The 10,166-nt window shown below is 35.5% G+C and overlaps 1 pseudogene; it reads right to left on the reverse strand.

The window, feature by feature from the left end:
* Positions 1 to 9,429: 9,429 nt before the first annotated feature.
* On the reverse strand, positions 9,430 to 9,891 carry LOC149185949 (heat shock protein 90-1 pseudogene; annotated as a pseudogene).
* Positions 9,892 to 10,166: the final 275 nt, after the last annotated feature.

The following is a 10,166-nucleotide window of genomic DNA, read 5'->3' on the forward strand; positions in this document are numbered from 1 at the left end:
CATTTACTGCAAGCTTCTTTTAGAGTGCAGCCATAAAGAATTAATGGAAAATTTGATTCATCACTTACTCATTCCATTATACAAGTTAATATTTGAGGAAGAGCCACATTGTGTGTCAAGTGAAGCAATAGAAGTATTGTCAGAAATAGCAGATTGCTTTTCCTAACTAGATGGCACATTTACTACAAGCTTCTTCTAGATTGCAACCAAAAAGGATTAATGGAAAAGTTGAGTGATCACTTCCTCATTCCATTACACAAGTTAATCTTTGAGGAAGAGGTACTGTTGAGCCTTGAAAATGTCATTCATTTCCATTACACTTTCACTATTATGTCCATTATATCACCTCCATTTCACTACTATGTCACCACATTCATCCCACTTTCATTATCATTGGGCCACCTTTATGTTTTTCCAATATTTATTATTTCTAAGCCTTTTAAGTGAATTTGTGGTTAAACATTAGAAAATAATGTGCATATTCTTACACCTAACAAATGGGTTGAGATTGTTGACATGTGTAGGTTGAAAGGAGACTTCTAGAAGACCCTTATGTGGCACTCTAAGGCCAAATTCGAATTTGGTTGGAAAGAATCATGGGATCATGAGGATATGTGTCACATCTCCTAATTGTATTGTAACTCTAAGAAGACATGTGTCTTAACAGTTCCTATTCTGATTAAGACTCTAGAGGTAGAGGGAGAGATTCATGGATTCTCATTAATGAGATGGCTCTCATCTTTTTGTATAAATAGGAGATCTCTCTCCTTCATTAGTTAGTCTTCCCTTTTAGTCTTTTTCTTAGTCCTTTTAGCTTGTTAGTCCCATGGCTTTTGAAAGCTTTGGAGAGCTTTGTTGTACTTTGCACTTTTGAAGAAATTGAATAAAGCTTTGATGTTCTCAACATGGAAGGAGATATGAAGTAGATATCATGGAGCATATTAGGATGTAAGTAGAGTAGATTTCATTTTGTAAATATTGCTTTGTAGAATGTAAGGTAGATTAGATTTTTCATTCATGCAATTTCAATTCATGCAAGTGTGTTTAATTTTACTTTGATTTCATGACTAGTGGCATGTGTGATCATCTTGTCTATGTTGCTGACCTTTATTTTTCTGTAGTTTGATTTTCATTAGTATCATTTCTTTAACTTGCACTTCACTCTTTGCTCTTAGATATCAAGTTGTTCATCTATTGATGGTTCTTTCTCCATAATCAAATAACTTTATTGGATCCAAAATATCACTTAGTACAGCTTGGTTTAGTTTGCTTTAAGACTCACATTGCTGACTTGTTCATAACTAGCTGAAAGGAAAAAAGGTTAAGAAAAGGTTAAAGTAGTGTGATTTGTCTCCTTTATGTAGTGTCACTTAGATTGCACATTTCATTTTCATTTTAAATCAGCAACATAGATACTGGGCCGATGTCATTTAGTCCTTTATTTGATGTCTTTATTTTCCTTTAAGCATTTGATTTCATAGGTGGAAGGGGGCCCCTGCCTTGTATAGTTGTCACTTTAATTTCTTGTATTTCTTTTTCTGATTTTCATGTATAATAATGTACAGTTTGAATTACTGCATTTTATTTTCTTTTTAACATGTATATTATTGTACATAAATTGCTTTCAAGTTGATTGTAGATTAGTGATGCACATAGCCTTTTAATGAACTAATGACGTGATAGAATCATCTTGTCCTTTTGCTGAAGCAGCAAGGATACTGGGTCTCATAGTCATTCTCTCATTATTTGATTATTACATTTTATTTTGATTGAACTAGTTGTATATTTACACTTTTGTTTAAATACTAACTCCATCAATAACATGTTTTAAGTTCTTTTGAAGTGCTAAGTTTTGGAAGTTACCATTAAGGACATAGGCCTTGTCTTGAAATCTTTATCCATACTTGTCCTGTAAAAGTATTCTTAAGACCTTAGAAAACCAACAAGAACAAAACCCCAAAAACAACATAAACTATAAAACAACGAAGTAAGAGAAAGGTTAACTAAGCACATATAGTGCACCACACTTCATCAGTTTACGATACCCGGATTGATAATTTATGTAGAGCAATTTAAGACGTTAAATTGACTAGACATTTTGGCACCGTTGCCGGGGAAGTGTAATTAGGAGACCTTATTTCTTACATCTGAAAAAAAAAAGGTTAATAATTCTTGAGTATGCTCTCCTCTTGCACTTTATGTGATCTAGAGGATCAGAAAAAGGATTGTTAAGTAAAAATAATAATAATAATAATTCTTGAGTATGCTCTCCTCCTACACTTTGTGTGATCTGGAGGATCAGAAAAAGAATTGTTAAGAAAAAAAAATAGGAGACAAAATAAACTTCATCACTTCAATTGATTCAAGAAAAAAAAGGAGAAGAGAAAAAAAAAATAATAAACTTCATTTCATTTCCATTTGCACTCCATGCCATCCATTTCATCAATAAAAGTTATTTCCCCATGATCATTTCCATTAAGATTGCCTAACTATCTCTATTTAGCTAAGTGGTTGCTGTGATACTGGTTTCCGCAGCTGATACCACTCTATTTTTCAAACTTACAGTCAAGATGTTAGTGCAATAAAATGAAAATGCAGGAATGACTAAGCAATATAAAAATTCACAATTTCAGAGAAAAAAAAAACAATCTATGGCTATCTCCATTCCTAGTTTTCGCTGTGGCTTCAATAAAAAAATCTGCCTCCCTGATCAAGCTTTGGCCTTAAAAAGAGCATTACGTCTCCTTTAGTTGTTTTCATGTCTCTTGCAAACAGCAGCATCAAATCAATTCTTTCATCTCTGTGTAGGCTCTAAAATTACAGAGAAAGCAGCGATATGCAACAACATTGCATACTGTTTATCCCTATACATGTTTTTTTTTTGGTTTGTTTGTTGTGTAGACAAAAATTAGCAGAAATCTAATGATCATAACGAGGGAGACCACCCAATTCCCGAATCCATGACTTCTGTGGGCTTTCTCTGGGAATAAGCTCCTCATAGTTGTTCATTATGAAAACCCTTCTCACATAAAGCTTAATATTGTTGAGCTTCTTCTTTGTATCAAAGAAATTGAATGGAGCCCTCTTCGGAACAAAGAGAACAACCTTGAACTCCAATTGACCCTCTACAGAGAAATGCTTCACGGCCAAGTGATCCTCCCAATCATTGGTGAGACGAACGATGAATACTCTTCCTTTGTAATCTCCGCTGGCTTTCTCATCCAGATGGGCTTTTACTTGTTGACGAGACTCCATTCATGTGACACTTCCTCCACCTTGTTTTTCTTCTTATCTTTCTCCTTTTCCTCCTCTACTTCCTGGATATCCCCTTCATCTTCCTTCTTCTCCTCTGTCTCCTCTTCGTCGTCACTGATCTCCTTCTCGGTGGTCTTCTCAGTCCACAAATAAATGGGGTAGCTAATGAACTCGGAATGCTTCTTGATCAGATCCTTCAGCCACCTCTCCTCCAAGTATTCCATATAAAAAAAAAAAATCAAAATCAATTTCACAGCCGAATGCAGAACTGTTAACTCAGGAAAAATGAGTAAACACAGGAAAACCATCAAACTTCAAACGTTCGATTTGCCCAAATGGAGACGAATTTCAAAAAACTAAAACATGGGTTTCTTTTCTAGGTGGGTTAGTTAGATAACCCAGAAACCGTTTGAGAAAATTCGTGGCGGTCTGGGAGAAATCTTCGGTTCTTTGGAGCCTCTTTTTTGCCGCCGCGTGAAAAATTGAGTTATTAACTAACAGTTTGATGTATTCCGCGTGCCTGAAGAAGGATAACGCCAATTTGATTATGTTCTGGACTCTTTGTCATCACGTCCTCTGTCGATATGCCACCCATTGCTTCATTAAGACCCGTTAAACAGCAATTTCAATCCAACACGGCTGTGTTACGTAAACCAATTGCATACGGCTCTTCACAACTGATTGATAAACGTGGCGTGAACCAAGTACGGCTCTTCTCCACTGTATAACTCTTATTTCCGTTCCTTGTCTTCCACTCCCTCACTCACTCACGCCATTTCCACTCTTATTCTCGCTGCAAAATCCACGGTTCTATTTTAAACTCCACGGCTTTGTTTCAAACCCCGCAGCTCTGTTTCAAGCTCCACAGTTCCGTTTCAAACTCGTATTACCTTGCATAAAACTGCGGCTATTCCACTTACAGCCATATTCCATCCATCTTTCTCATGAGCATCCTCCTTGAGCATCCATAAACAGTCAAAGCTTCAGCCGAAGTTGAGATGGGGACACTGCTTAGTTTGTTCTTCCCTTGAACGTCCACACACAGTAAAATTTTCAGCCGGAGTTGAAAGCCGAGAATGGGAAGCTTGGCAGAGCTGAACCGTGAATTGCACTAGTTAAGTTAGTTGTCTTTAAGGGGCACATTTTTTTTCTCTTCCACGCACACAGCCACTCCATTTCACAGTACTTTCTACACTCTGCACTTTCCGCAGCCAATACAGCGTTTCCGCAGCCAATCCCAGATTTCGCAGTTGTTTTGTTAAACTCTAGGTTGCAGGTGTCATCAAGCAAAACAATTCACATGGGTAGCTAGGGAAATGTCAGTACATGGATGGTGTCCTATTCATTTGGTCAAATTTGATGAAAAAGACCCCGGTCAAAGGGAAGTCAAATTGTGTATTAACACAAAGTCGCCACACTGAGTCGCCACACTAAGTCGCTGCATGTCAAGAAAAAATAATAAGTTTGAATCAATGAAATGAACAAGTTATTTTCTCACTTTTCTGAAGGTATTGATTAATTTTGGACTGATAATGAAAGATGAATGGCTAACTTTTTATTCAAAAATTTTAGCTACAGAGCTGTTCCCCAATTCCACAGCCAGAAAAACCTCATTGTTCAAATCAGCCTATTTTTCTCATACAAAATCAGATTTTGATGATTTAAGTACCATTGAAAAAATCTCAACAAGATCTATACAATGAGAAATATATCATTAGAGTTTGAAATGGCAAATAATGAAATAAATTGCTGAAAAGAAGCAACATCAACTTGAGGCACTAATTCCAAAGCAGGTATAAATTCTTTTGATTTTTCCTTTGAGAACTTGTTTCATTAATACAAATTCTTAGTTTTGTGTGTAAATATCATAACTAGAGAGATTGATCACCTCTCTCCTTTGATAATCTTACATTCCATTGCAGAAGAAGTATTAGTTTTTTTGCAGGTTTCAGGAGGAAGGACAAATGACTACAAGAGAATGGTGTCTCTCTAAGAGACCAATTTGTTTCATAAGAGGATGATCAGCAACAAAGAGGAAAGATGCTGATGTAAAATCAGATCCAAACACTTGAAAAACTTTCAGATACTATTGTCTCCATCACATCCATCCATCACATCCATACTTCATAATAAACCATTCACCTCATTCCGCTCCATATTTTCTATTTACATTCACATACACTTTCCATCTCTTTTTGTCCATTCATAACCCACAAATAAAAGCAAGAGGCTCATTCACATGCTTATTGCCATTGCCATTTCTGTTCTCCATTGCCATCTTCCATTTTCACTTTCCATTCCTTGTCATTTTCATTCCCCAAATAAGCCCTGCTTCAATGCAAATTATTGAGTCCATAGTCCTTTGAGTCTAATTTCTTTGTAAAAACACCTTGAGGCTTGCATGTCTTAATGGTAAGTCCTCATGCTGACAAACAATGGGAATACATTAATGTCCCTTGTTCGTTATATCTTCTAGGTGACTCGACATCAGCAAATTCATTCGCACCTAGCAAGATGTGTTTGGACATCTTGACTCTCATTGTCATCAATGGTGAGAGTTCTCGTGTTAACTAGTGCCATCCATTAATGGCCACTAAGCCAACAATTTCCTACTATGTTCGACATCAGAACATCTTTTCACATAGTAGGAATTGTGCCAATGAGTTTTGAAGACATGAAGACTATTATTTTCAGCATTTTGGAGCAGATTCAGCAAGTTTTAGTAGAAGCAATAAAAAGTCATCTTATCTTTCTATCCATGACTCCTCTTGATCAGCCACTTGAAGAAGAAAATGATCAGAAGTTTTCAGCCACCACACATACAACTCATCCATTCCAAAGGGTAAGTGAAGGTATGGAATTTTCTAACTTTTAACCATAGAATTCCATAAAAAGCTAGAATGATAATTGTTGGAAAAACATTTCTCTTCTTCATTTCATAAAATTGCCAATACCATCAGTTGGGGGGGGAATACATTCATATTCATATCTTGCCATCTCCATATCATATTCAAGAGCCCACATACTTCCAACATATATTAATTATTACATTGCTATTATGAGCATACAATGGCTTTTGAAAAAGTGCTTAAAGGATAAATTGGATACAAACAAAATCATGGTTGTCACACAAGAACCAACCATCATGCAATCCAATAAAGATATACTTTGCAACAATAGTCAAAATATCATTATGCAAAGTTCAAAGATCAAAATAGAAGGCAAAAAAAAATAAAAAATGGTTGTAACACAAGAATCAACCATGTTGCAATTCAAGTGAAACACTTTGCAGAAATATGAAGTTATCAAATGATATCATGCAAAGTTAAGCCAAAGCTCAAGGATCAAAAGAGTTAATGTAATATATATTGCATGAGGACATGCAATAGCTTCAGTTGGGGGGTATGTTGAGCCTTGAAAATGTCATTCATTTCAATTACACTTTCACTATTATGTCCATTATATCACCTCCATTTCACCTCCATTTCACTACTATGTCACCACATTCATCCCACTTTCATTATCATTGGGCCACCTTTATGTTTTTCCAATATTTATTATTTCTAAGCCTTTTAAGTGAATTTGTGGTTAAACATTAGAAAATAATGTGCATATGCTTATACCTAACAAATGGGTTGAGATTGTTGACATGTGTAGGTTGAAAGGAGACTTGTAGAAGACCCTTATGTGGCACTCTAAGGCCAAATTCGAATTTGGTTGGAAAGAATCATGGGATCATGAGGATATGTGTCACATCTCCTAATTGTATTGTAACTCTAAGAAGACATGTGTCTTATCAGTTCCTATTCTGATTAGGACTCTAGAGGTAGAGGGAGAGATTCATGGATTCTCATTAATGAGATGGCTCTCATCTTTTTGTATAAATAGGAGATCTCTCTCCTTCATTAGTTACTCTTCCCTTTTAGTCTTTTTCTTAGTCCTTTTAGCTTGTTAGTCCCATGGCTTTTGGAAGATTTGGAGAGCTTTGTTGTACTTTGCACTTTTGAAGAAATTGAATAAAGCTTTGATGTTCTCAACATGGAAGGAGATGTGAAGTAGATGTCATGGAGCATATTAGGATGTAAGTAGAGTAGATTTCATTTTGTAAATATTGCTTTGTAGAATGTAAGGTAGATTAGATTTTTCATTCATGCAATTTCAATTCATGCAAGTGTGTTTAATTTTACTTTGATTTCATGACTAGTGGCATGTGTGATCATCTTGTCTATGTTGCTGACCTTTATTTTTCTGTAGTTTGATTTTCATTAGTATCATTTCTTTAACTTGCACTTCACTTTTTGCTCTTAGATATCAAGTTGTTCATCTATTGATGGTTCTTTCTCCATAATCAAATAACTTTATTGGAGCCAAAATATCACTTAGTCCAGCTTGGTTTAGTTTGCTTTAAGACTCACATTGTTGACTTGTTCATAACTAGCTGAAAGGAAAAAAGGTTAAGAAAAGGTTAAAGTAGTGTGATTTGTCTCCTTTATGTAGTGTCACTTAGATTTCACATTTCATTTTCATTTTAAATCAGCAACAGAGATACTGGGCCGATGTCATTTAGTCCTTTATTTGATGTCTTTATTTTCCTTTAAGCATTTGATTTCATAGGTGGAAGGGGCCCCTGCCTTGTATAGTTGTCACTTTAATTTCTTGTATTTCTTTTTCTGATTTTCATGTATAATAATGTACAGTTTGAATTACTGCATTTTATTTTCTTTTTAACATGTATATTATTGTACATAAATTGCTTTCAAGTTGATTGTAGATTAGTGATGCACATAGCCTTTTAATGAACTAATGACGTGATAGTTTCATCTTGTCCTTTTGCTGAAGCAGCAAGGATACTGGGTCTCATAGTCATTCTCTCATTATTTGATTATTGCATTTTATTTTGATTGAACTAGTTGTATATTTACACTTTTGTTTAAATACTAACTCCATCAATAACATGTTTTAAGTTCTTTAGAAGTGCTAAGTTTTGGAATTTACCATTAAGGACATAGGCTTTGTCTTGAAATCTTTATCCATACTTGTCCTTTAAAAGTATTCTTAAGACCTTAGAAAACCAACAAGAACAAAACCCCAAAAACAACATAAACTATAAAACAACGAAGTAAGAGAAAGGTTAACTAAGCACATATAGTGCACCACACTTCATCAGTTTACGATACCCGGATTGATAATTTATGTAGAGCAATTTAAGACGTTAAATTGACTAGACATTTTGGCGCCGTTGCCGGGGAAGTGTAATTAGGAGACCTTATTTCTTACATCTGAAAAAAAAAAGGTTAATAATTCTTGAGTATGCTCTCCTCTTGCACTTTGTGTGATCTAGAGGATCAGAAAAAGGATTGTTAAGTAAAAAACAAAATAATAATAATTCTTGAGTATGCTCTCCTCCTGCACTTTGTGTGATCTAGAGGATCAGAAAAAGAATTGTTAAGAAAAAAAATAGGAGACAAAATAAACTTCATCACTTCAATTGATTCAAGAAAAAAAAGAAGAAGAGAAAAAAAAAATAATAAACTTCATTTCATTTCCATTTGCACTCCATGCCATCCATTTCATCAATAAAAGTTATTTCCCCATGATCATTTCCATTAAGATTGCCTAACTATCTCTATTTAGCTAAGTGGTTGCTGTGATACTGGTTTCCGCAGCTGATACCGGTTTCCGCAGCTGATACCACTCTGTTTTTCAAACTTACAGTCAAGATGTTAGTGCAATAAAATGAAAATGCAGGAATGACTAAGCAATATAAAAATTCACAATTTCAGAGAAAAAAAAAAACAATCTATGGCTATCTCCATTCCTAGTTTTCGCTGTGGCTTCAATAAAAAAATCTGCCTCCCTGATCAAGCTTTGGCCTTAAAAAAGCATTACGTCTCCTTTAGTTGTTTTCATTTCTTTTGCAAACAGCAGCATCAAATCAATTCTTTCATCTCTGTGTAGGCTCTAAAATTACAGAGAAAGCAGCGGTATGCAACAACATTGCATATTGTTTATCCCTATACATGTGTTTTTTTTTGGTTTGTTTGTTGTGTAGACAAAAATTAGCAGAAATCTAATGATCATAACAAGGGAGACCACCCAATTCCTGAATCCATGACTTCTGTGGGCTTTCTCTGGGAAAAAGCTCTTCATAGTTGTTCATTATGAAAACCCTTCTCACATAAAGCTTAATATTGTTGAGCTTCTTTTTGTATCAAAGAAATCGAATGGAGCCCTCTTCGGAACAAAGAGAACAACCTTGAACTCCAATTGACCCTCTACAGAGAAATGCTTCACGGCCAAGTGATCCTCCCAATCATTGGTGAGACTCTTATAGAACGATGCATACTCTTCCTTTGTAATCTCCTCTGGCTTTCTCATCCAGATGGGCTTTTGCTTGTTGACGAGACTCCTTTCATGCGACACTTCCTCTACCTTCTTTTTCTTCTTATCTTTCTCCTTTTCCTCCTCTACTTCCTGGATATCCCCTTCATCTTCCTTCTTCTCCTCTGTCTCCTCTTCGTCGTCACTAATCTCCTTCTCGGTGGTCTTCTCAGTCCACAAATAAATGGGGTAGCTAATGAACTCGGAATGCTTCTTGATCAGATCCTTCAGCTGCCTCTCCTCCAAGTATTCCATATAAAAAAAAAAAAATCAAAATCAATTTCACAGCCGAATGCAGAACTGTTAACTCAGGAAAAATGCGTAAACACAGGAAAAACGTCAAACTTCAAACGTTCGATTTGCCCAAATGGAGACGAATTTCAAAAAACTAAAACATGGTTTTTTTTCTAGGTGGGTTAATTAGATAACCCAGAAACCGTTTGAGAAAATTCGTGGCGGTCTGGGAGAAATATTCGGTTCTTTGGAGCCTTTTTTTTTTGCCGCCGCGTGAAAAATTGAGTTATTAACTG

Source organism: Pinus tabuliformis, chromosome 3_1 (genome assembly GCF_031772625.1).
Source record: "Pinus tabuliformis cultivar Carrire ecotype Pingquan chromosome 3_1, CPIR1, whole genome shotgun sequence".
Lineage (NCBI taxonomy): Eukaryota > Viridiplantae > Streptophyta > Pinopsida > Pinales > Pinaceae > Pinus > Pinus tabuliformis.